The sequence below is a fragment of the Myotis daubentonii genome, chromosome 19 (assembly GCF_963259705.1).
Source record: "Myotis daubentonii chromosome 19, mMyoDau2.1, whole genome shotgun sequence".
Classification (NCBI taxonomy): Eukaryota; Metazoa; Chordata; class Mammalia; order Chiroptera; family Vespertilionidae; genus Myotis; species Myotis daubentonii.
The window spans coordinates 2,532,437-2,555,116 of record NC_081858.1 but is presented as its reverse complement, the minus strand read 5'-3'; the positions used below and the strand labels follow the sequence as shown (position 1 = coordinate 2,555,116).

At 50.3% G+C, this 22,680-nt stretch overlaps 1 long non-coding RNA gene and 1 pseudogene across 2 annotated transcripts; one reads left to right on the top strand and one right to left on the bottom strand.

Annotated features, from left to right (window-relative positions):
* Positions 1-1,417: 1,417 nt before the first annotated feature.
* On the bottom strand, positions 1,418-3,972 carry LOC132221765 (uncharacterized). Of its 2 annotated transcripts, none has more exons than XR_009450068.1 (2): positions 3,879-3,972; positions 1,418-2,514 (listed from the first exon to the last, which is right to left on the bottom strand). It is a non-coding gene; the product is annotated as an uncharacterized LOC132221765 (long non-coding RNA). The 2 variants fall into 2 exon arrangements; XR_009450069.1 differs by lacking the exon at positions 3,879-3,972 and adding an exon at positions 3,579-3,683.
* Positions 3,973-5,654: 1,682 nt separating this feature from the next.
* On the top strand, positions 5,655-22,435 carry LOC132222194 (AMMECR1-like protein; annotated as a pseudogene).
* Positions 22,436-22,680: the final 245 nt, after the last annotated feature.

The window sequence follows — 22,680 nt, the reverse complement described above, 5'->3', positions numbered from 1 at the left end:
CTCCTGTATTTTGCCAACAGTGCCGGGAGCACTACTGCGCTCCTCCTGCAGTGTCACTATTAGATGCTAGTAGTTCACTCTTTATTCACAGATGGCACCTAAGTGCAGGTTACTTATGATGCCGAATGTTTGTAGTTCTAAAATTGACCACTGGAATTTATCTGCCTAATTTTTTACAGGTACTACAATTTTATGATATTTACTCAGATTTTGTAGCCCTAAAGCTTTGAAATGGCGTCCAGTTCTAAGTCTGATTTTATTAGTGATGATGATGTTGCTAAATATGTCAATTTTTGCTGTGAAGATAACGATTTTGTGGAAGATATTGGAGAAGGGTGTCCCTCTATTTTAACATTATATGTTTTGTTCACATTTTTTTTTCTACTAGCATTTTATAATACAATCAGCAAACAATATATGTCAAAGATGAAAACAAATGTAGTAAAGGTTTCCTTAAGTTTTTGAATACGTAACTTCATTTACTTGCAATTCATAATTTTTTTCCTAAACTGCTGTAAAATCAGCAAAAATGCCTTAGCAATTTTAGCATAGTTCCTAGGATACTGGTTGGCACTCAAAGGGTTAACTTACCAGTCACTGAATAACTGCACAAATTAATAAGTGTAATACAAATAAACCTATTTTTCTTTGTTCTCCAAAAGTGAAATATTTCCTGTTCTGCACACCAAACAAGGCAGTCCAAGACTAATGACATGGCCATCAGGGGCTAAAATATTCGCTGCTAGTTTTAGAGGAGAGAAATGGTGTGCCTGCGCATAAGGTGCATAAGGGAAATGAATGCAACACGATGATAGTAATCAGTCATTAGCAAACACTGTAGTTTGTTATTAATAACTAGAGGCCCATTGCACAAAGAGATTTGTGCAATAGGCCTTCCCTTCCCCTGGCTGCTGGCACCGGTTTTCCTCCGGCACCCGGGACCCAAGCCTTTGCTCTGGACGGAGCCTTCAGTCTCCGTGGCTCCAGACGGAGCCTTCAGTCTTCGCTCTGCCGCTTTGCCCCTACATATGCAAATTAACCACCATCTTTGTTGGGTTAATTTGCATACTCTCCTGATTGGCTGTGAGCATAGCGGAGGGATGGTTAATTTACATGTTTGTCTATTATTAGTTAAGATTATGTATATCAGGATATTGTAAAAATTAAGTTACAAAATTTTTATTAAAACATTTCTTGCATGCCCTGACCTGTTTGGCTCAGTGGATAGAGCGTCGGCCTGCGGACTCAAGGGTCCCAGGTTCGATTCCGGTCAAGGGCATGTACCTTGGTTTCGGGCACGTCCCCAGTGGGGAGTGTGCAGGAGGCAGCTGGTCGATGTTTCTCTCTTATCGATGTTTCTAACTCTCTATCCCTCTCCCTTCCTCTCTGTAAAAAATCAATAAAATATATTAAAAAAAAAACATTTCTTGCATACCATTATATTGACTGTGCTGCAAAAATATTCACTGTGGGCCACAAGTGGCCCATGGGCTGCGAGTTTGACATGCTTGGTGTAGGGCTAAGGATGATCGCCTGGGTTGGTTGTTTGGCTTGAAGATTATTCCAGCATGTTTTCAGGCTGGCAGGCATGGTCCTATAAAGAACTGCTGCATGTTGCTACAGGAGACAGAAGAACTGCTGGAGGCTGCGCGAGAACAGGGTGGAGGACAAGTTCCAGCTCACAAGAGGAGGGTCTCCTCAGAGCCAGAGCACTGTAGTTCTCATCTTATCTGCCTTGTATTTCGCAGTTCCACAGAGCATTTCATTAGGGGAATCGTGCATGTTGTACTGCTGTTTAAATAAAATTTATGACTATCTGCTTTATTTATTCCTCACATTTTTCTATGAGTCATTCCCCCCGATTTTACTAATAAGGAAGGCTCATGATAGTTACATGACTTCCTCGGGTTCTCAAAACATGTATGACAACCAGGACTCAAACCAGGTCTGCTGATTCCAAAACCCATGAATATTCCACAGCATCGGAGCCTAGAATTTCCCCCGAGAGTCCACCCCCTGATGAGAAAGGGAGCGCATCATCTGAAGATGCCAGGCAAGAAAAGCACAGCTGGACTCCCACGTACAGGTGAGAGGAGGCCAGAGCACGTGGCATGCCTGGATCCGCAGGGAGGTCTATGGAAGGTGTGGTTTTTCCCACAGCGTTTAAAGGCAAGAGCCATGAGGCAGCCATAGTAACCAGCGTGAAGAGAAGGTCCTGAGAAGAGCTGGGCTCCAAAGAAGGCTGACCAGTCAGTCCTGTGCGGACAGGAGGAGCAAAGGGATCCACTTGGTTTAAAGATGAGAAAAGCATGATGGGGCTTCTGTGGGTTTCCATCACTTCAGTGAATATTTATCATGTTCCCACCATGTGCCTAGCACAGTGGCCTCAGGAAATAAGAAAAGCAGTCATCCTCCCTGAAGTTACTGACACAACAGAGAACAATTCAAAGTCAGCACAAGATCTGCACATACCTTCATCCGTCACGGTTCTCCAGAGAGACGAATCAATAATGCCTATAAACAATATGGATGATATAAATATAAATAGAAATAGAGGTACAGTGGGGCCTTGACTTACGAGTGTCCCGACTAACGAGTTTTTCGAGATACGAGGTGTCTCTCGGCCGATTTTTTGCTTCGAGTTGCGAGCTAAAATTCGGGTTACAAGCCAGCTTCAGATACCCCACCGCTAGTTGGCGCAGCGAACGTCACAGTGAACGCCACATCAGCCCAGCATCACTTGTTCACTTTTTGATTTGACATACGAGTAATTTGAGTTACGAGCTCCGTCACGGAATGAATTAAACTCGTAAGTCAAGGCCCCACTGTATTTTATATAAGAAATGAATTAAAGAAATAGTAGGGGCTGGCAAGTCTGAAATTTGTAGGTCAGGGCAACAGACTGCAAACTCGGGCAGAAGTTGATGCTGCAGTCTTGAGGCAGAATGTTTTGTTTTCTGGAAACCTCAGCTTTTACTCTGAAGACCTTCAGCTACTTGGATGAGGCCCACCCACTTTGTCCAGGGTCATCTACATAAAGTCAATCACCTGTAGCTGACAACCACGTTGACAAAACACCATCCCCTCCGCACCTGGATTCGTGCCTGATAACTGGGTGCTACACTAGTAGCCTAGCAAACTCCACACACAAACTGTCCTATTAGTTCCATGTTTATCCCAAGAAGTCAGAAGCAGGCACTTTCTCTTGGGGACACTGGCTTTGTGCATCACTAGGTCCTGATCTGGTTTTAAGGTGCAGCCGGTGGGGGCCCCAGGAGGGCTGTCAGAGCCCCTGCCAGGTTAGGGTGTGAATTCCTTGCAGGTGACCTTTATCCTGCAGGTGGAGGCTGGAGGAGAGGGGGGGCATTTTGCAAGTGAAAAGAACAAATAACGGTCCTGCACTAGGTCACTGTGCAAGGCCTCAGGCTCTTGGTGAAACAACCCCAGCCCCTGAGGCCAGTATGGCCGCTGTGCCCCCCACCTCCACCCCCCTTTCCCAGGAAGCCAACCTGTTTTCAAAAGCGCAGCCCCGTAGCCCTCCTCCCAACTCCCAACGGGAGCTCTGTTAGGACCCTCACCAATAAAAAGGGGTGCAAGCCCGGGGGCTGAAACAGAACCCCCACCCCAATAAGAGGGGAAGGTTCGCAACTGGCGGGCGGGCGGCCGGGCGGCGGGGCGCGGGGCCAGTGGGGAGGGCCGGCGGGCATTGTGTGTCACAGCCGCTGCTCGCGGGCCGGCGCGCGACTGAGTGTCTGCAGGGAGGGCAGCGGGCAGCGCGGAGATGGAGCCGAGCCGCGTGGGGGGCGCAGCTGCAGGCGTGGGGGGCGCAGGGACTCGCCTTCCTCGGCGGAGGCCCAGGTGGGGTCTGGAGAACTGACCAGTGTAGGTGTCTCGCGGGCACTCGCTTCTCCGGGCGCCAGTGGGACTGGCCCCGAGGCGCACCTGGGGTTCACTGTGCAGAGAGTGGACGCGACGCCATGCAGTGGGCCCCGCGCCACGCAGACGGGTGGCGAGCGGCCAGAGGGCGGAGCCCGTGGGGAGGCGCGCGGCGCGGAGAGAAAGCAGCATCTGATAGACACTAAGACCTGGCTGCGCCCGGCGGGAGCTGGCCTGGACCTGGGGGGCGGGGGAGGGGGGGCAGGGGGAGCGGAGAAGGAGGCGGTCAGTCTCTGAGCTTAAGGAGGGAGGCGGGGGAGGGAGCCAGACCAGGGCCTCCGGAAGTCTGCCGGAAGGCACACCCGCTGCGAGAGGAAGTGGATCGATTTTGAAAAGCCATTCGCTGGTTACAGAAAAAGAAAAAGAAAAAAGAGCAAGTACCTTAGGAGCCTCTTGCTCTGAAACAAGCAACGCTCTGGGAGGCGTGAGAGGCGCGGAGGCGCTCTGCTGGCGGGACCTCGCCCGCCGAGAGAGTGAGACCCGCCTGCCCCCTGCGTTCCCCGCACGCCCCTTCTCTGGGTGCTTCCGTTTCTTCATCCTTTTTATTTATTTCTCCCTCGGGCTAGGAAGCAGCTTAAAATTAACATCTCAGGCTTTGAAACCTTTAAACAAAAACCTGTAATGCAACACAGCTGATCTGCATCTCTCTACTCGCAAGTGCAGATCTTCGTTCACTGGTTATTGCGGCTCTTCTCTGGGGAAGGCACCGCTTAGATTCACCTGTGAAGTGCACCACAGGCATTCATTCATTCGTTCTCCAACAAATATTTGGGAGTAAAAAAGATGACTAAGCTCCATCACTTCCCTCCTGTGGGGCAAGTGGACAAGTGCATTCACAGGCACAGTGCCCTGGAGATGGGGGGTGGGGGGGCAGCGGAAACAGAAGAATCTCAGATGCCCCCAGAAGAGATGAATGACAGGTCGTGGCCACCTGGAACTCTGGTGCTAAAAGTCACGTTTCCCCATCAACAGCCCAGATGTGTGGGCTACATTTGAAATGTCTGGATTTCTGATTATTATACCCAAATGTCCAACAGCATTTGTAGGAAGGAGAGCATGAATGTGACTTATAAAAAAATGCAAGCATGTATCTTGAAAAAAATGCAACTTGTAAAAATGCAAGCATAAAAATAATTATTTTTATGAGCCATCCTTTTCTACTAGGACACAGATCATCAAAATTCTTTGCTATTTGTTTTACATTATTACTTTCCCTCAATTACTTGGGGAAATTTATATCTTTTCATGGCCAAGGTGGTAGGCACCATGGCCCAAAACAATTTGATGAACTGTGAACGAGGCAGGATTTTAATAAAATTTGAAACCTACAGCTGTCAAGCCACATGAAGCCTCACGCTTGCAAGTATCAGGCAAACATCACGATAGAATTGGTTAATGTCAGAAGCACTGGCAAAATACTTTGCATCTGAAAAGATATTTCAAGCAAATGGTAATGTAAAAAAAGCTGGGGTAGCAATACTTACATCAGACAAAATGGACTTTAAAACTGAGGCTATATTAAGAAACAAAGAAGGACATTACATAATAATGAAGGGACCGAGTCAACAAGAGGATATGACCCTTGTAAACATAGAAGCATCTAAATATGTAAATAAAATATTCTGTATAATAAAAGCCTAATATGCAAATTGTCCCCTCGACTGGGAGTTTGGCCGCTCACTATGACATGCTCTGACCACCAGGGGGTGGTGCAGAACATGGCGGGCGTCAGCAACCCGGCGCTGGCAGTGGCCAGCAGTGGAGTTGCTGCTGGCCCCATGGGCCCCAATGAGGCAGCCTTAGAGCCATCCGAGGAGTCCAGCCCTCCATGGTGTAAGCAGGGACTGGCAAGTGGAGACCGTGAGGGTCCGGCCTGAGGAGCTGTGGTCCTGGTTGGGGAGGGCGGCTCAGTCAAAAAGGGGTTCCCATTGACGCCCCCATTGGAGCGCTCATTGTAGGGGAGCCATGGAGGCAGCCAGGGAGCAAGCGCGTCTCTAACCAAATATCCTCTGGGGACTAGGCTGGAGGGGCCAGGGGCTGTGGGTCAAAGTGTGCTGCTCCTGGAGGGAGCTCCCAGGGGACGTGCCGCCTCTGGTCAGCTCCCCCCTTCATGTGCCTCCATTTCTCTCCCTGGCTGTATTAAACCACATGAGGACGCAGAGCACTGGGTGACCAGCCTTATGTGCACTCCCCAGATGGGTCAGCATTTAATTCCAGTTGTGTTCTGGAGTCCCTATTGGGGCCCCTGCACATCTTAGGGTTCAACCCGACACCTCTGCGAGGTCCTTACTCGAGTAAGGACGTTCGAGAGACTCCACCAGAGGGAGGAATGTGCCTCGTTGACCTTCGGAGCTGGGGTGGCCCATGCAGTCAACGGTCGGACTTTGTCTTGCTGCTGGCGGGGCCTATTGCCTTCTAACCGGGTCCGACAGCCATTTATCCTCGCATGGGAGTCTTCTAGTGGCAGCTGCCCTCGTGGCATTTAAGTGGCTGATCCATGCCCACATCAGGTGGCCTGTAGTTTGACAATGGAGTAGAAAATGACAGAAAGGGAAATCCTGCCTTGGAACAGCAGCCAGAATACGTGGCTGACGGTGCCTGGGGCTGCTCACAGCCCTATAAAGGGAAGAGAGAGAAGCAACAGGGTCTGCTCTGCTCACCGTGCGAGGTTTGTTGTCAGGAGGTGGGATCCCAGACGAGCCCCCAAAGAGGATACCGAGCAGAATTCTTCCCAGGGTCACGCCTCACAGAATCAAAGAATGAACTTTGGACCAGAGACATTCAAACAAGGCAGGAGTTTATTGCAACAAACACAGGCTCCTTGCTCAGGGAGGGGATTCAAGTGGGCTGCCCCGGAAGCATTCTGCTCTCCCCTTATATCTGCTAAAGGCTCACTCTTTGTCTATCTGTGCCTTTTTCTGAGTGGTTTCTGGCCTTTATGCACCATTTTGTTTTGCACTTGCAAGAAAAACGTCCTTGTTTCAAAACACCCTTTTTTTCTGCTACCCATCCTGTTTTCTGCAAACACATTTTTTGTTTGTTTCCGCTAGCTCCACGATTCCTCCTTCTTCCACCCCTCACCCTATCTACCTAATCCTGCTTTTTAACTCCTTTCAGTACCATATGATTTCACTTATATGTGGAATGTAAAGAACAGAATAAACAAACTAGAAACAGACTCATAGATACAGAGAACAGACTGGCAGTTGCCAGAGGGAAGGGAGGTTGGGAGACTGGGTGAAAAAGCAAGTGCCGGGAGCCGGTCCATGCTTGCTGTTTCAAGGGACCTGGCATATATGGCATACTTTTCTTAATATGTTTGCTCACCTTCTTGGCACTATGTGTTTTAACCAAGGTCACCTCTGAGAAAGGTTGTTTCCCCAGGTAGGGATTTTCCCCTGAATTTAGGGAGGGAATAAAACCCCTTAACTAAGTGCCAGGCGGGTAATTAATCACTTTAACTACGAACAATCATGCTTAAGCTACATAATCTTTACTCCCTGGAATGGAGATAAGAAACGCCCTAACCTTTGTAATAGAGATTGATAGGATTGAATCAACTGGTATAAATACAATTGTAACCAGACAGAAACACTCAGAACTTAGAACACAGAACTCAGGAGACAGAACTCAGAAGAGAGCCAAGAAGACAGAACTCAGAACACAGAACCAGACAGAGAGACAGAACTTCAGACACAGAACTGAGAACACAGGGCTTGGAAGACAGGACCAAGAGAGACAGAGCCTAGGCACAGAACCAACACAGAACGTTCTCTAGAGACAGAAGAACTTCACTGGAGAGAGCATGCCGGAGGATCCTGGACAGGGACTGGCCTCGGAGCTTTGAGGCAAAGCCTGGCGAGAGAGCATGGCAGGGGATCCTGGACTGAACCTGACTGCGGAGATTGGCAGGAGAGCCTGACTAGAACCTGGTGACTGAACCTGACTGGAGATCCTAAGCAGAACCTCTCTGGAGATCCAGACCAGAACTTGGCTGGAGATCCTGGCTAGAGATCCTGGCTAGGCTGCTGATCAACTGAACACTGTCTCCGTGTCCTTCCTTCTTCGCCGACTCCGTCCACGCCTTTGGGAACCCCTGGACCCGCTGGGGTTGGACCCCGGCATCTGGCGCCCGAACAGGGACCCCTAGGTAAGCGCCCCACACTCGTGACGGATCGGACTCCACCGTAGGAAGAGGGTGGATAGTCTTCGCCGACTCCGTCCACACCTTTGGGAACCCCTGGAACAGGATTCCCTTAGGTAAGCCGCCCCATTGAGAACCTCCACACTCGGGACGGATCAGACTCCACCGTAGGAAGAGGGTGGATAGTCTTCGCCGACTCCGTCCACACCTTTGGGGACCCCTGGACCTGCTGGGGTTGGATCCCGGCAAGCAAGGAATCAAGAAGTACAAAATAGCCTGGCTGGTGATGCTCAGTGGTTGGGCATCAACCTATGAACCAGGAGGTGATGGCTCAATTCCAATCAGGGCACATGCCTGGGTTGTGGGCTCCATCCCCAGTGTGGGGTGTGTAGGAGGCAGACAATGAATGATTTCTCTCATCATTGATGTCTCTATCTCTCTTTCCCTCTCCCTTCCTCTCTGAAATCAATAAAAATAAATTTTAAAATAAGTACAAAATAGGAGTTACAAAATAGTCATTGGGATATGGTGCAGCACAGAGAATATGGCAAATAGTGATGTAGTGACCACGTGTGGAGCCAGGCAGGTATCTGAGCCCTCACGGGGCCGCTCTGTAAGGTGTGTGCTTGCCTAGCTTTTGTGTCGGACACCTGAAACAATACGAAATAATGTGGAATGGACTGGAATGGAATGGAATGGAATGGAAAGATTTTAATTTGTCTCTTTTTTTGGTGACATTTAAAGACCATGGTGTTACCTGTGTGTATGCACATACTTTTATACATGTATGTGTGCATGCAATACTGCTAGTGTGTTTCTGTTATATTTATGTTGAGGTAGGTGTGTGCTAGAGGGAAGAAAGCAAAACCACAAAGGCAGTGCCTCCTTTCAGCAGCCCCAGCTACTTTCTGTCTCCTCGCTTCCCCTCTTCCTAATCGCCTGCTTATCCCACCAACCCCCAGGCAGCTCAGAGTCCCCAGCCCTCACCTCTGTATTTTCCCCCCACACCTCAGGAAAGCCTACTCCCTTTACTCCGTTCACATGAACACCCTTCCTGTGACATAGTTTAATTTAAACAACTGTGGCCCAAAGTCTTGGTGATGGTAGACGTTCCGTAATAAATGGGCAACAGCTCAAGGGCTGATGTGAAAAACAGGAGACTTTGCCGACCAGGGAAAGTGAGTCTGCACAGCTGGCTGGTAGCTGCTGTGGTCCCGGAGGTCATGCTGGCAGCCTTTTGCGTGTGGTCAGCCTCTTTTCTGTAATCGCTGATTTGGAGGACTTACAGCTTGCACAGCCCCCTGTTAGTTACTTACGTGTGGTCATCTCACCCTCTGGACTGTGTGCTCCTGAATGGGGGACCCTGGCTCCCCAGGTTCCGGACGGTGCCTGGCATGCAGTAAGTGCTCTGCGCAGAGTGCATTCTAGTGAACTAACTATTCTGAATCCGTTTGTCACGTGCAAATAGAAGTTTGTCCACTCATCCGTCCGTGTATTTACTCGGCATTTGCTGGGCAGCCTGCGAGGCTCAGCGCTGGTGACCTGGTAGCTCACCTGAGCAGCACCAGGCATCTCCCGGGGCCTGAGGGAGGAGCAGAGACAACTCCCAGCGTGACTGAGCCCTGGAAGCCGTGTGCCTGGAGAGAAGGGGGATTGCTCCGCGCCCTGTCGCCTGTGCCCGCTCACGCTGTGCGCTCCGCCTGCAGGGCTTGGCTGTTCCTGGCCTCCCTTCTCTGCAGCTCCCAGCAGAGACATTGAGTGTCATCTTGGAGCCGATCCAGGCTCCCTCTTTACCTCTCAGAACGCTCGCTGTTTCCTGCGGGTCTGGCCGGCCGGACGCCAGGGACTTGGCAGGGCTCCTCTCCAGGCACAGGTCTCCGGCTTGCCAGCTTCCCAGGTGCCGCTTGGGAAGCAGGAACAAATCCCAGCAGAGGCTGCCCCCAGGCCCACCAGTGAGTGTCCCAGACGACGGGAGCACCGCTCGGAGGGAGGTCCCACTGCAGACAGCCCTCTGCGCTGGAGCAGCCTGGCCTCTGAGAGGTTTCCTCCAGGAAATGAAGGGAAACAGCGAACTGGGCCCCCGACACTGGCTGGGGAAGGCCCGGGGGCACACTGCCCCTCCGACCGCTGAGCCTCCTCTCTCACAGGCAGCACAGGGAAGCCACAGCCTTCGCAAGGCTGCTGGTGAAGGGAGGGTGCCCAGGACCTGGACGTGTGCTTTCATCTGGACCCTCACTCCCCTCTCTCTTTTTAATTAATTTGTATGACCTCAGGCCCAGGCTGACCAGGTGACACCCTAGGCTCCTGCTTGCATTTAAACAGAAACCAGATTTGTGCTTCTCGATGTGATCTTTTTCTGACTTTTCCTCCACCCTTTGTCTTTCTTTCTTTTCATTTACTCTCCCATCTCCAGGCATTTCTTTTTCCTCTGACCCTCCCACACTTGGTGGGTTACCTGGTCATTTGCATCTCCCTCCTTCAAATACCCACCTTCTTCCCCAGCCATGCCAACTCAGTCAAATAAGCATATACTGCAACAGAAAGGAACGTTCCTGACATTCGTTGAACTCCTAGGAGGTGCCAGGCATTATGCCAAAATGCAGACTACAGACGGACAAACTCCTGAACACCTGGAGCTCACGGGGGCTCGAGTTGGTGCTAAAGCACCTGTGGAGTACACAGGCCTGAGGCCGGGAGGCACATCGCACAAGCATAGCGTCAGCGTGCAGGGGCCTCGAGGCATAAGTCCAACACCCAGCCACGGGGCTTTGCACAGAGGTCACTGACAGATGGCCGCCTGGCAGACAGGAGTGCAATCCCAGGAATGGGAGGAGTCGGGCCCTGCTGGCCTGACCTTCATTCAGCTGTAAGCTCTCCTCACCTTGGGCTCCTGGTTCATAAACCAGGACAGCTGACCAGGTTCTGAAATTCTCCGAATATCTGTAAATGCCTCCCTGCTCTTTACCTGTCACACACATTATGATAAAACTGTACTAAAATGATAGCCATTTTTCACAAATCAACAAACCACAAATGCTGGGGAGGATGTGGAGAAAAGGGAACCCTAGTCACTGCTGGTGGGAATGCAGAGTGCTGCAGCCTCTATGGAAGACAGTATGGAGTTTCCTCGAAAAATTAAATATGGAACTGCCATTTGACCCAGTGATCTCACTTATAGGAATATATCCTCAGAAATCCAAAGCACCAATCGGAAAGAATGTATACACCCCTATGTTTATAGCAGTGCAATTTACAATTGCTAAGACCTGGACACAGCCCAAGTGCCCATCAGCAGATGAGTGGATAAAAAAGCTGTGGTACATCTACACCATGGAACACTACGCAGCTGTAAACAAGAAAGAGCTCTTTCCATTCACAACAGCATGGAGGGACCTGGAGAGCATTATGCTGAGCAAAATAAGCCAGTCAGAGAAAGACAAGTATCACATAACCCCACTCATATGTGGAATCTAATGAACAAAATAAACTGATGAACAAAATAGATCCAGAAACATAGAAGCATGGAACAGAGTGACGAATTTCAGAGGGAGGGTGAGGGTTGTGGGAGTGGGAGGGGAGTTATTAACCAGGGAACTTATATGCGTATATGCATAACCCATGGACACAGAGTGGTGAAGGCCTGGGCCTGGGAGGGGCAGGTCGGAGGTGGAGGGGATTAATGGGGAGAAAAACAACAAACAAACAAAGGGGACATCTGTAATACTTTCAACAATAAAGATAAGTTTTTTAAAAACTGTACTAAAATGAACTGGATTCAGGCGAGTGTCAGCTGTTGGTTTCAGGAGACCAGATCCCAAAATTCTTGGTCTGTGTTTGGGGCTACAGTGTTTTTAAAGCCTTGTAGGTATAATTCTGCATGAGCCTACTGAACTGCACTGCTCCTCTAAGCATCGGAATTCGTATTCTTTGGAAAGGCAGACTGGTATTCAGCTGGAGCCATCCTTACTGGAGTCCCATTTAGACAGAGCATGAGCTGCTTGAGCTAATGAGAGAAACCTATTATCAAACCCTGGAGGTCAGCAGATGTGGGCTTAATGGGAAAAGTGGGAAAGTGGGGGGATTCCATCATGGTCATGAAAAGGCACTTTACAGTAAACTCTGTTATCTATCCAGAGAGAAAAATAGGTCATGCTAGTTGGTGACAAATAGAGGCTCTTTAAAGACGCTGCATGAATTATCAGTTTTCAAAATTTGAAAGAAACATGGAATACACCGAAGGTTGCTATAAATAAATTAATCCTCTTTGAGGATTTCAAAACTCTTTGCACTACACTTCATAGCAAGTGAGAATGATCAGACCCAGCATAGAATCTCCTTTAGTTGCAAAAACAACAGGAGGCTTGTCAATACTGTTACTTTTAAGAGCAAAATAATATTACCTATCATGATCTGGCTTTTCTCTCAATCCCAGTTTCCACTACTTCCCTGCTCCTGCTCCCTGCGGCAGCCACAGGCCAGGACCTTTTCTGGGGAAAAGACTTGCATCTCCCCCTTGCACACCTGTGCTCAAGCTCCCTCCCCCCCCCCCCACCCAGTCTCTCTTTTCCTCACTGGAGTCTCTTTCATGAAGCTTTCCATAATGTCCTCCAAGAGATGTGACATTCCGATTTCAGAACAGTCTTGGCTCTTCCACTTAGAGGAAGTTTGACATATTATTTGCCTGAAGACATTATGGTCTCATTTGGCCTAAACTTCTTGGTAAGAATATACACATGGCACCATTTATCAAAGTTTTAAATTTTGAAAGCGTAGACACTAGTCCCTATCCCTGAATGTCTGACAGCTTGCAGGCAGGACCGTGTCTAAGCAATCTGCATTTCTATCTCCAGCACAGAGCGAGGCATGTGGTAGGAAGCAATCAATATTTGTTGAATTAAACCAAACATAATAAAAGGGCACCTTCATGCATTAGCACATTAACGGAATGAAAGATGGAAGTGTTCACCATACTTAAGTCTCTCGTTTTCAATTGAAAAGAAGTATGTTACATTGGAAAGAGAAACAGTGGTATGTGCAATCTCATTTTGAAGGTCAGATAGTTTAATAAAAAAGCTTCCCTAGCCTATAATCTTTCAAGAATGTGTTGACCAAGGCCATTTGGTCATGTTGACCCTATAGCTGCAGACAGAAACTCATTCAGTCACTCATTTGGCAGATATCACTGAGCCCCTACTCTGGGCTGAAAGCTGTTACAGTTTTAGGGTTACAGCAGTGAACAAGGTCAGGTTTTCTGTTGTTTTGTTTTTAATATATATTTTATTGATTTCAAGAGGAATGGAGAGGGAGAGAGAGAAAAAAAAAACATCAATGATGAGAGAGACTCATTTCTGGATAATAAAGACCATTATAAACTTACGAACAAAAATAGATACAGAGGCAGAGCTGCCTCGAACAGACTGTCAAACTACAGCAGCAAGGCCGGGGCGGGTGGGAGGGCAGGAGGGGAGTGGGTAAGAGATCATCTGAAGGACTTGTATGCATGCATATAAGCATAACCAATGGACATAAGACACTGGGGGGTAGGGGAGGCCAGGGGATTGTCAAGGGCGGGGGGGGGGGGGGAAGGAGACATATGTAATACTCTTTGTAATACTTTAAGCAATAATAATAAAAAAAAATGATGAGAGAGAATCATGGATCGGCTGCCTCCTGCACGCCCCACACTGTGGATCGAGCCTGCAACCCGGGCATGTGCCCTGACTGGGAATCAAACTGTGACCTCCTGGTTCACAGGTCAACACTCAACCACTGAGCCATGCCAGGTGGGCAAGGCCAGGTTTTTAAACTCCTGGAGAACATGTTCTAGAGAAATAACAGGATACGGAAGTAAAAGAATAGCAAATATGGTTCAGTGTTAAGGAAAATAAATCAGGATCATGACAATGACAGTGAGGGGAGATGAGTATTTTCGGTAGGATGGATGGTCAGGGAAGGCTGTTGGGAAGAGATGATCGTTTGATTTGAAGGAGATACGTGGCCCATGCAAAGATGTGGGGGAAAGTATTCCAGGCAAAAGGAACAGCATGTGAAAAGGCTCTGAAGCAGGATAATACTCAATGTGTTTGAGGAATAACAAAGAAAATAGTGTAGGAGAGGACTGAACAGGGTGGGGTTTGGACAATTGGCAAGAGATGAGTGCAGAGCAATGGCAGGGTGCCAGATATAGGAACTGCAGATGGAAAAGTTTGGATTTTACCCTAAAATGAATGCTTTGGAAGGAGGCCGAGCTGGTGTGAATCTTACCTACCATTTAAAAGCATCACTGTCGCTGCTTTGATGCAAATAGCCCGGGAGATGGCAGGGGTGGCAGGCAGCTCGGAGGCACTGGAGCCAGTTAAGAGGCCCTCACAGCCCCAGATGTTGGTGGCCTGAACTGAGGTGCGGCCTAAGAAGTCATTGGGTCCTGGAAACATATTCGAAGGTAGAGCTACAGGCTTTGCTAAAGGGTTGGGTGTGAACGCCAAGGTTCTTAGAAGAGTAGAATTGCTATTTACCCAGATGGAGCAGATTGTGGAAGTGGGTTTGGGGTAAGAGAGTTCAGTTGCAATGTGTTAGTTTGGGGCACCTATAGGCATCCAAGTAGAGATGCTGAGCAGACAGACATACGATTGGAGTTCAGGGAAGCCATTCAGGCTGAATATGTAAATACGAGTTTTCAGCAAATAGCATTTGTGTTACTCAGCTCAGGCTGCCATAATAAAACACCATAGTGTTGGTGGCTTCCACAACAGGAATCTATCGCTCACAGTTCTAGAGGCTGGAAAGTCCAAGGTCAAGTGGCCAGCCAATTTGGTTCCTTGCTGAGTATTCACTTCCTGGTTTGTAGACAGTCACCTTATTTCAGTGTCTTCCCATGGCAGAGGGAAAGAGAAAACAAGACCACTGATGTTTGTTCTTACAAGGGCACTAATCCCATCATGAGACTCCCACCCTCATGACCACATCTGAACCTAATCGCCTGCCATAGGCCCCATCTCCAATTCCCATCACATTGAGGGGTAAGAGTTTAACATATAAATTTTGAGGGGGCCCAATTCAGTCTATAGCAGTCCTTAAAGCCATGAAACTTGTGCATAAAAGAAAAGAAAGGAAAGAGAAGGAAAGGGAGGAGAGGTTTAGAGAATGGAGCCCTAGAGTGGTGGGAGAAGATGAGGCAGGGCCAGAAAAATTACAGAGAAGGAATGAGTGGCCTTTGGAGGGAAGAGGAACACCAGGAGTGCATGGAGTCCTGACAGTGAATAAAGACAGATGATTACCTGGGGAAACACTGCTGATATATTCAATGGGATGGGGATAAAAAGTGGCTGGTCATGGTGCAACTGGCAGGTCATGGTGACATTGACAAGAGCAAATTTCCTTCAAGTGATGGGTGTGAAACTATGACTATGACGGACTCAAGAAAAAGTGAGACAGAGGGGATTTGAGCAATAATGTCAACCAGTCTTTCAAGGCATTGAGAGCAGGGGAACAGAGAGAGGCCTGACACCTGAGACAAGCCAACACTGTGTAGCTGGAGGGAACCCAATGCCTCCTGGTGGGAAGAGCCGGTGGCACACTCAGAGGATGAGCTGTGGTCCAGAACCTCTGAAAAATGCTACTCCACCTACTTAAAACTGCCAATGCGCCAGCCTCCAGGAAGGCCCCGCGCCAGGCCAGCAGTCCTGAGAGCTGGAGAGACTAAACACACCAGACACCACCCCTTCTCTCCTGCTGGGCCTGTGCCCATAGTGAGGTCTGCTCACCAGCACAATGACATCCACTGTGGGTTTATCCAAAAACCTGCAGAGATACAAAATTAGGTAAAGATCACAAAGCCAATTGGAAAACCCTTTTGTGAGCAAATCTTTGGCTAAAGAGGATGGAGGAAAAGGAGGCTATGAAGATAGACAGACAGCTGTAAGTAAATCACCAGCTCTCTGAATCCCAGTGCTCAGGCAACCTCCAGCAAGCGTGGGTACTTTCAACCTCCTCTTGTAAGTCTGCACCAAGCAGTGCTGTAAACATACATTCTTTAATGACAAGTGTGCCCCAACTGAGCCTGGGCCTTAGCGGCTACTCTGTATGCTTTTCAATTTCGCCTACTTAACAGACTTAAAGTTAGTGGGAGTGACTCTTATGCCAAAGTGGAACTGTACTGTTCTGTTTCACCCAATTCATTTTTATTGAGCTCCTGTTAGGGCTGGAGCCTATGCTAATAGGTGCAAGGATACAACTTTCAAAAAGAAGAATAGCACTTGTGTTCACTGCGCTCACAATCTAAGTAAGCAGTTCTCAACCTGTGGCTCGCAACCCTTTCACAGGGGTTGCCTAAGACTGTCGGAAAACACATATATAATTACATATTGTTTTTGTGATTAATCACTATGCTTTAATTATGTTCAATTTGTAACAATGAAAATACATCCTGCATATCAGATATTTATATGACGATTCATAACAGTAGCAAAATTACTGTTATGAAGTAGCAACGAAAATAATTATATGGTTGGGGGTCACCACAACATGAGGAACTGTATTAAAGAGTCGAGGCATTAGGAAGATTGAGAACCACTGATCTAAGTTATGATTCTCCACCAGGGACAATTTTGCCCTCCAGAAGACATTGTCAATGTCAGGAGACATTTTTGTTTTTGTTTTATTTTTGTTTGTTCTTGTTAATCCTCACCCAAGGACATTTTCCCATTGAATTTTGTGTGTGTGTGGTAGATTTTATTTTATTTTATTTTATTTTATTTTATTTTATTTATTATTGATTAAGGTATTACATGTGTGTCCTTATCCCCTCATTGCCCCCCACACCACTCCTGTTCATGCCCTCACCCCCCTAGTGTCTATGTCCATTGGTTACGCTTATATGCGTCCATTGATTTTTTAAAAACATATATTTTTATTGATTTCAGAGAGGAAGGGAGAATGAGAGAGAGAAAAAAACATCAATGATGACAGAGAATCATGGATCAGCTGCCCCCTGTACACTCCCTACTGGGGATCAAGCCTGCAACCCGGGCATGTGCCCTAACCAGGAATCAAACCTTGACCTCCTGGTTCATAGTCGATGCTTAACCACTGAGCCATGCTGGTCAGGCTCCATTGATTTTTTTTTTAGAAAGAGTGGAAGAGAGAGGGAAAGACCGAGAGAAACACTGATGTGAGAGAAACACATCAATTGGTTGCCTCCTGCACGAGCCCCGACTAGGGCCCAGGCTGGGGAGGAGCCTGCAACCAAGGTACGTGCCCTTGACCAGAATCGAATCTAAGACCCTTCTGTCGACAGGTCAACACTCTATCCACTGAGTCAAACCGGCCAGGGCTGTCGGGAGACATTTTTGGTCATCACTGCTGAAGACGGTGCTCCTGGCATCCAGAGGGTGGAGGCCGGGCTGCCGCTCAGCATTCCACAGCGCACAGGGCAGTCCCTAACTGTGGATGATTATCTGATCTAAAATGTCAATAGTGCCAAGATTAAGACACTCTTATTCAAGGGACATGAGAGCACATGTATGGATGGCTACGGTGAGCACCAATTCATGTCTCGAGGACTCGCCCACGCTGTGTAGAGAGACAGCATCTTAGGTTCCGTGGCCAGACTTCCCTGGCCGTCCGGGAACAGCAAGCGCTCTGGGCAAACAGAGCTCCAGCGAGTCGAGCCTGGGCCGTCAGCATCCACATGTTCTCTAGAGGCCACAGGGCCCCTCTGCATGCTCTATCATGTTGGAGCCTCGGGGCAACCCCATCTGGAGGCCCTCCATCTCTTCTGCACCCCGGGACCCAGAGGGGTCCTCCTCGTGTGGCAAAGCCATTCTCTCCATCAAACAGCCAGTCGCCCTGGCAGCCCTGGATGCCAGGTCCCCAGACAGACTTTCATCACTCCCCGGTAACTGTCTTGCCCTAGCTGGTTTGGCTCAGTGGATAGAGTGTCGGCCTGTGGACTGAAGGGTCCCGGGTTTGATTCTGGTCAGGGCACAGGCCTGGGTTGCAGGCTCCATCCCTGGTGGGGGGCGTGCAGGAGGCAGCCGATCCATGATTCTCATCATTGATGCTTCTATCTCTCCCTCTCCCTTCCTCTCTGAAATCAATTAAAATATATTTTAAAAATAACTGTCTTAAGCAAACAGAATCATCTATCTCCGTGTTCGGTTTGCAAACCGAGGTTTAGTGACATGACTAAGATGTCACTGTTCGTAACGTGCAGTGATTTGGCTCAAAGGTAGGCCTCTGACTCTAGATGCAGAAATCTTCCTACTGTGAAAGCTACCTGTCTCCATGGTAACGGCAGGAGACAGCCACACCCGTGTGGAGCCTAGCAATTCCCAAAGGGATTCTCATCCGGCTTTTCCTCCTCAGGTGTTTCTTCGGGCAAATGCATAGGAAACAATAGAAAATGCAGCTGGGGTTTATACTGAAAGAGAAAACGCATTATAACGTGATTTTTATCAGCCGTGTCACATCTTTTTGTTCCTGCATAAGCCACGGAGAAAGTACCACTGCAGAGCCCCTTGCATCAGAACCGGGTCAGAGTAAAGGCTTCATCCCGTAGCACCGCAGACCAGATGCATGTACCTTTAAGGAAACACGTAGGAGAATTCATTCGTCGAAGATGGCTTGAAATGACCAAATTAAAACAGCCGCATGCTTTTGTTTAAATACGGATGGCTAGGCCGTGTTCCTGTACACCAGCCAGCTGCTGACACCGAGCAGCGCCCTGTGCATACAGCCCAGCGAGCCCCGTCAGGCCCGGCGTTTGAAAGCGTCTGTGGCCACGGAAATTCCCAGCCACAGGCAGCGCGGGTCTGCGGATGGACAGAGAGACGACGCCTCCCCTCGAGCTCCACTGGCCATGCAGCCTCCGGGGCTCTCTCCGTTTGGAAAGTCTCCGGAGTGGATGTGGCTGAGCTTCTCTGAGCCAACACTTCGGCCGCAGCCGCGGAGTGCAGTGCCAGGGACTTCCCAGATCGCGGAGACGCCGAGTCCCCGTGCCTGGGGGTGACGCCCCAGTGCCACTTGGAGAGCGTGGCCTCCAGCAGGAGTGCGGATGAATCCTGAAGGTGGCTTGGCCAAGTAACTCAGGCTAATGTCTGCTGAGCCCGCTTTGTCCAGTTGGAAATGAAATGCTTCTGGAAGCGGCATTAACTCTTCACTCCACCAACGTGTCTCGGGAGGGCCTGCAGCAGCCGTTCCCCACGTGCACTCGGCCTGCAAAGGGTACGGGCTCCTCCCCGCCGGTCCTTCTCAGCGGGCGCCGTGGCTGGAAAGGGCAGGGAACTGAGGGACTGACCGGCATGTCCACAGGCTGCGTGGAGCTTCCCGCAGGAAGAATCTGGCCAAATGGTTTGTTTCCTTCCTTTCCAGCCACGTATATTAACTGAGTACGAATTGGTCAACTATTGTCAATTGACATTAAGCAATTTACTATTTCATGGCAACTAAAAACGCAGGCTCACTGCTCTTAACCCTCTGGACTGTTCCAAACAGATTTCCGCTCCTACCGTGGAAGGGGGTTTGGTTTGAGCTCCTCGGCTGCTCGCTGTTCAGTGTTAACAGTGAAATCGGTCCCGGGAAGTCAGGGTGACCTGAGCAGTGGCTGCTCACAGGGAAGGCATGGGTGGTGGGCGCAACCCACACCCCAGGGCCCTGTGTGGCCTAAGATGGCCATGGCCGAGGGGCGTGGCTGTCTGCCCCGGTGCTGCTGACCCACTGTTTTGATTTTTTTGTTTGTTTGTTTCCTTAACGCCAGAGAAATCAGTGTGGAGAAAGACCCAGTATGCAATCTGGTTCTGTCACTTCTCCAGTAACGGGGCCTCAGGGAGCTACACGACCTGCCCGGATAACTAAAAACGATCATCTGCCCCCCCCGCCCCCCCCCCCGCATTCCTGCGCCTTCTTTATTCTTTTATATTCTCCCTCCCGCCCTGGAGAAACCCAGCTCCGAGCTCCAGCGGCGAGTGGGGGAAGCGTGGTGATCTTGGGACCAAAGGCCTGGAGTTCAGGGTGCACCTGAGTCAGTCACGTTCCCGGGGGGCCTTGGTTTCTGTCAGTGAAAGGGGGTGAGAGCCACACCGCCCAGGGGCGTTGCAAGGGCGGGAGGAGTGACTTAGATAAAAGCACTTTCACTGCAAAGGAAGCCCCTGGGGAGCCCTCCGCCCTGTCACCCTCCCTGCCCCGGGGCTGCAGGGGCTGCGGGCACAGGGAAGGCTCAGTCCGCAGCTCAGTCCTGCAGCCGCGGGGCCTCCAGCTCCTCTGCCGGCGCCCTCGCCGCCCACCTGCCGCCCGTGCTGCTTCCCTGGCCCAGGCGCCTGGCTCCAGGAGGCCGGACAAGGACCCTCTGCAGAGCTGCGCCTGGCCCAGGAGAGAAGATAGAGGAAGAGAGAAGGGCATCGAAAGAAAATTCATTTCAGAGACAACATAGCCCCTCCCCTGTGCAGCTCCCCCTCCTCTGTGTAGCTCCCCCCTCCCCTGTGCAGCTGCCCCCCACCACCCTCCCCCTCCCCCCCCCTCCCCCGCGATACAAGCTTCTGCTCTCGGGGGCTGTGCATTCCAGGCCTTGAGCGCGAGTCCGGGTGTGGGGTGGGAAAGGGCGCGGCGCCCCTCCCCTCCAGCCGGGTTGGCAGCCGTCACCTGGCGGGAAGGAGCACTAGGTCAGGCCTCTGCAGCACCACCGGCCTGCGGAGGCAGCGGAGGCTGCGGCCTCTGCCCGACCCAGTGGAACTGCCAGCACCGAGAGGCGGGCGGGGACCCGAGATGTGCGGCTGCTGCTTCCACGGCTCTCCTGTCACCTCGAAGGCTTCCCTCGGCCAAGACTGCCTGGAGCCCCCAGGGAGCCCCGTGCGCTCAGTGACATGGAAGACGGGACAAGCGGCTTCGTGGCTGCATGGGCCCTTCTCAGCCATGCACCTTCACTCAGACTCAGGGAATACATGAACCGGTGCCCTTCAGGACCGTCCACCTCCCCCCCCCCCCCCCCCGCCCCCAGGAGCTGCCTGCACTGTCCTGCTCTGCCTCCCTCCTTACTCACTTGGAGGAGGCCAGTGGTTACCTGGACTGGGAGGCAGGGGCCCTGGGATTCGCATTGAATTCATCAATGAAAAGGGCGTCAAAAGTCCAGCCACATGCTTCCCTGAGGCTGCTAGGGAGCAAGGCTGGACAGGTCCCGACACCAGACTCCTTGCTCAGGGAAGGTGGACTTATGGCCCAATTACCAGTGAATTCAGAAAAGCGACCAGACTTACCAGGTGCCGAAGTGAGAAGGTGACGATCAATCATGCAGAATACATTGCTTCTCACAGCACCGTTTCCAGGATGGCACTCTTCAGCCATTGAGCCACACCAGCCCGGCTGTGGTTAGTCTTTTGATTTTTAGAACAAGTAACACCTACTGGCATTCCACTTGTTTTTCTTTTAACTAAGTTGTCATCATATCATTTGGGAAAAAAATTAATTCTTAAAATCTATTTTGCAGAAAGGCATCGAATCACTTATCTAAAGAGAAGTGCAAATCCGGCCTATGGACTTGCCCTGTCCCTAAGTGAAATGCACAGAGCCGGCGGTGTGCCCAAACGCTTCCTACTGTGCTTACAGAACTATGTGCCACTGACACTGTCCCCCACAGTCAGGTCACACCGAAGGAGCCCTGGGCTGGGGGACAGTGTTGCCCTCGTTAGCTGTGGAATCTGAAGCAAATCACTTTACTTCTCTGTGCTTTCCAGGGGTAAATAGGGATGCAAAATGGGGATAACTCTATGAACCCCAAGCTTAAATGGGATCACATCATGGAGGTCTCAGCTTAAATGCCCCCTGCTCCGGGGGTCAATGGCGGATGCTGTTAGGGGAGTTAGCTAGACACGCAGGCAGAAGGGCAGGGTCCGTGGCAAACAAGGGCAGGTAGGCTCAGGCAGGGCAGACAGGACAGTGCGAGCAGCCTAACCACAGGAACCACCATGCTGAAATAACAGAATGTTTTTTGACACCAAGCGGGAAGCATGGGACCCTGCAGAGGGCCTGCAGCAATAGGTGAACTGATACTTAGGAACAGAGGAAGTTCCGGTCTGCTGCTGGGCACTAATCTGGTGGCGGCACCGGTAGATACAGAGCAGGCTTGTAGCACGTGCACACCTCTAGACGGACTAGCTCCGCTGGCAACCCATTATTTGGGGCCGCTCCCGGTGCGGGAGTCTGAACCTGCTTGTAATGAGTTTTCCAGGCTTTTGCAGGAAGCTCATTCTTCGGCGTTGTGAGACACGACGCGGGGGGCGGGGGCACCTTTGGCTCACGGTCCCGGTTATCAGTGTCACCCAGGTCCCCTTCTCTCAGGCCGGAAGCACCAGTCTTGGCAACTGACAGCTCCCTGCTAGACCCCTTCCTAGGTTTCCCTCCACTGTCTGCCTGGTCCAAGGCCCCACTCACGCGTGCAAATCCTGGCCAGAAGGACCTAAAGCCCAGCCCTCTAGTTCCCTGTGGCTTTGGAGGCCGAGGCTTGTGTGACTACGTAACAGCCCAGTTTCTCCCTCTTCCAGATCCTGCTTCCCCTCTTCCCCAAGAGCTCCACAATATAATATCTGCATACTAATCTCCATCTGAGTCTT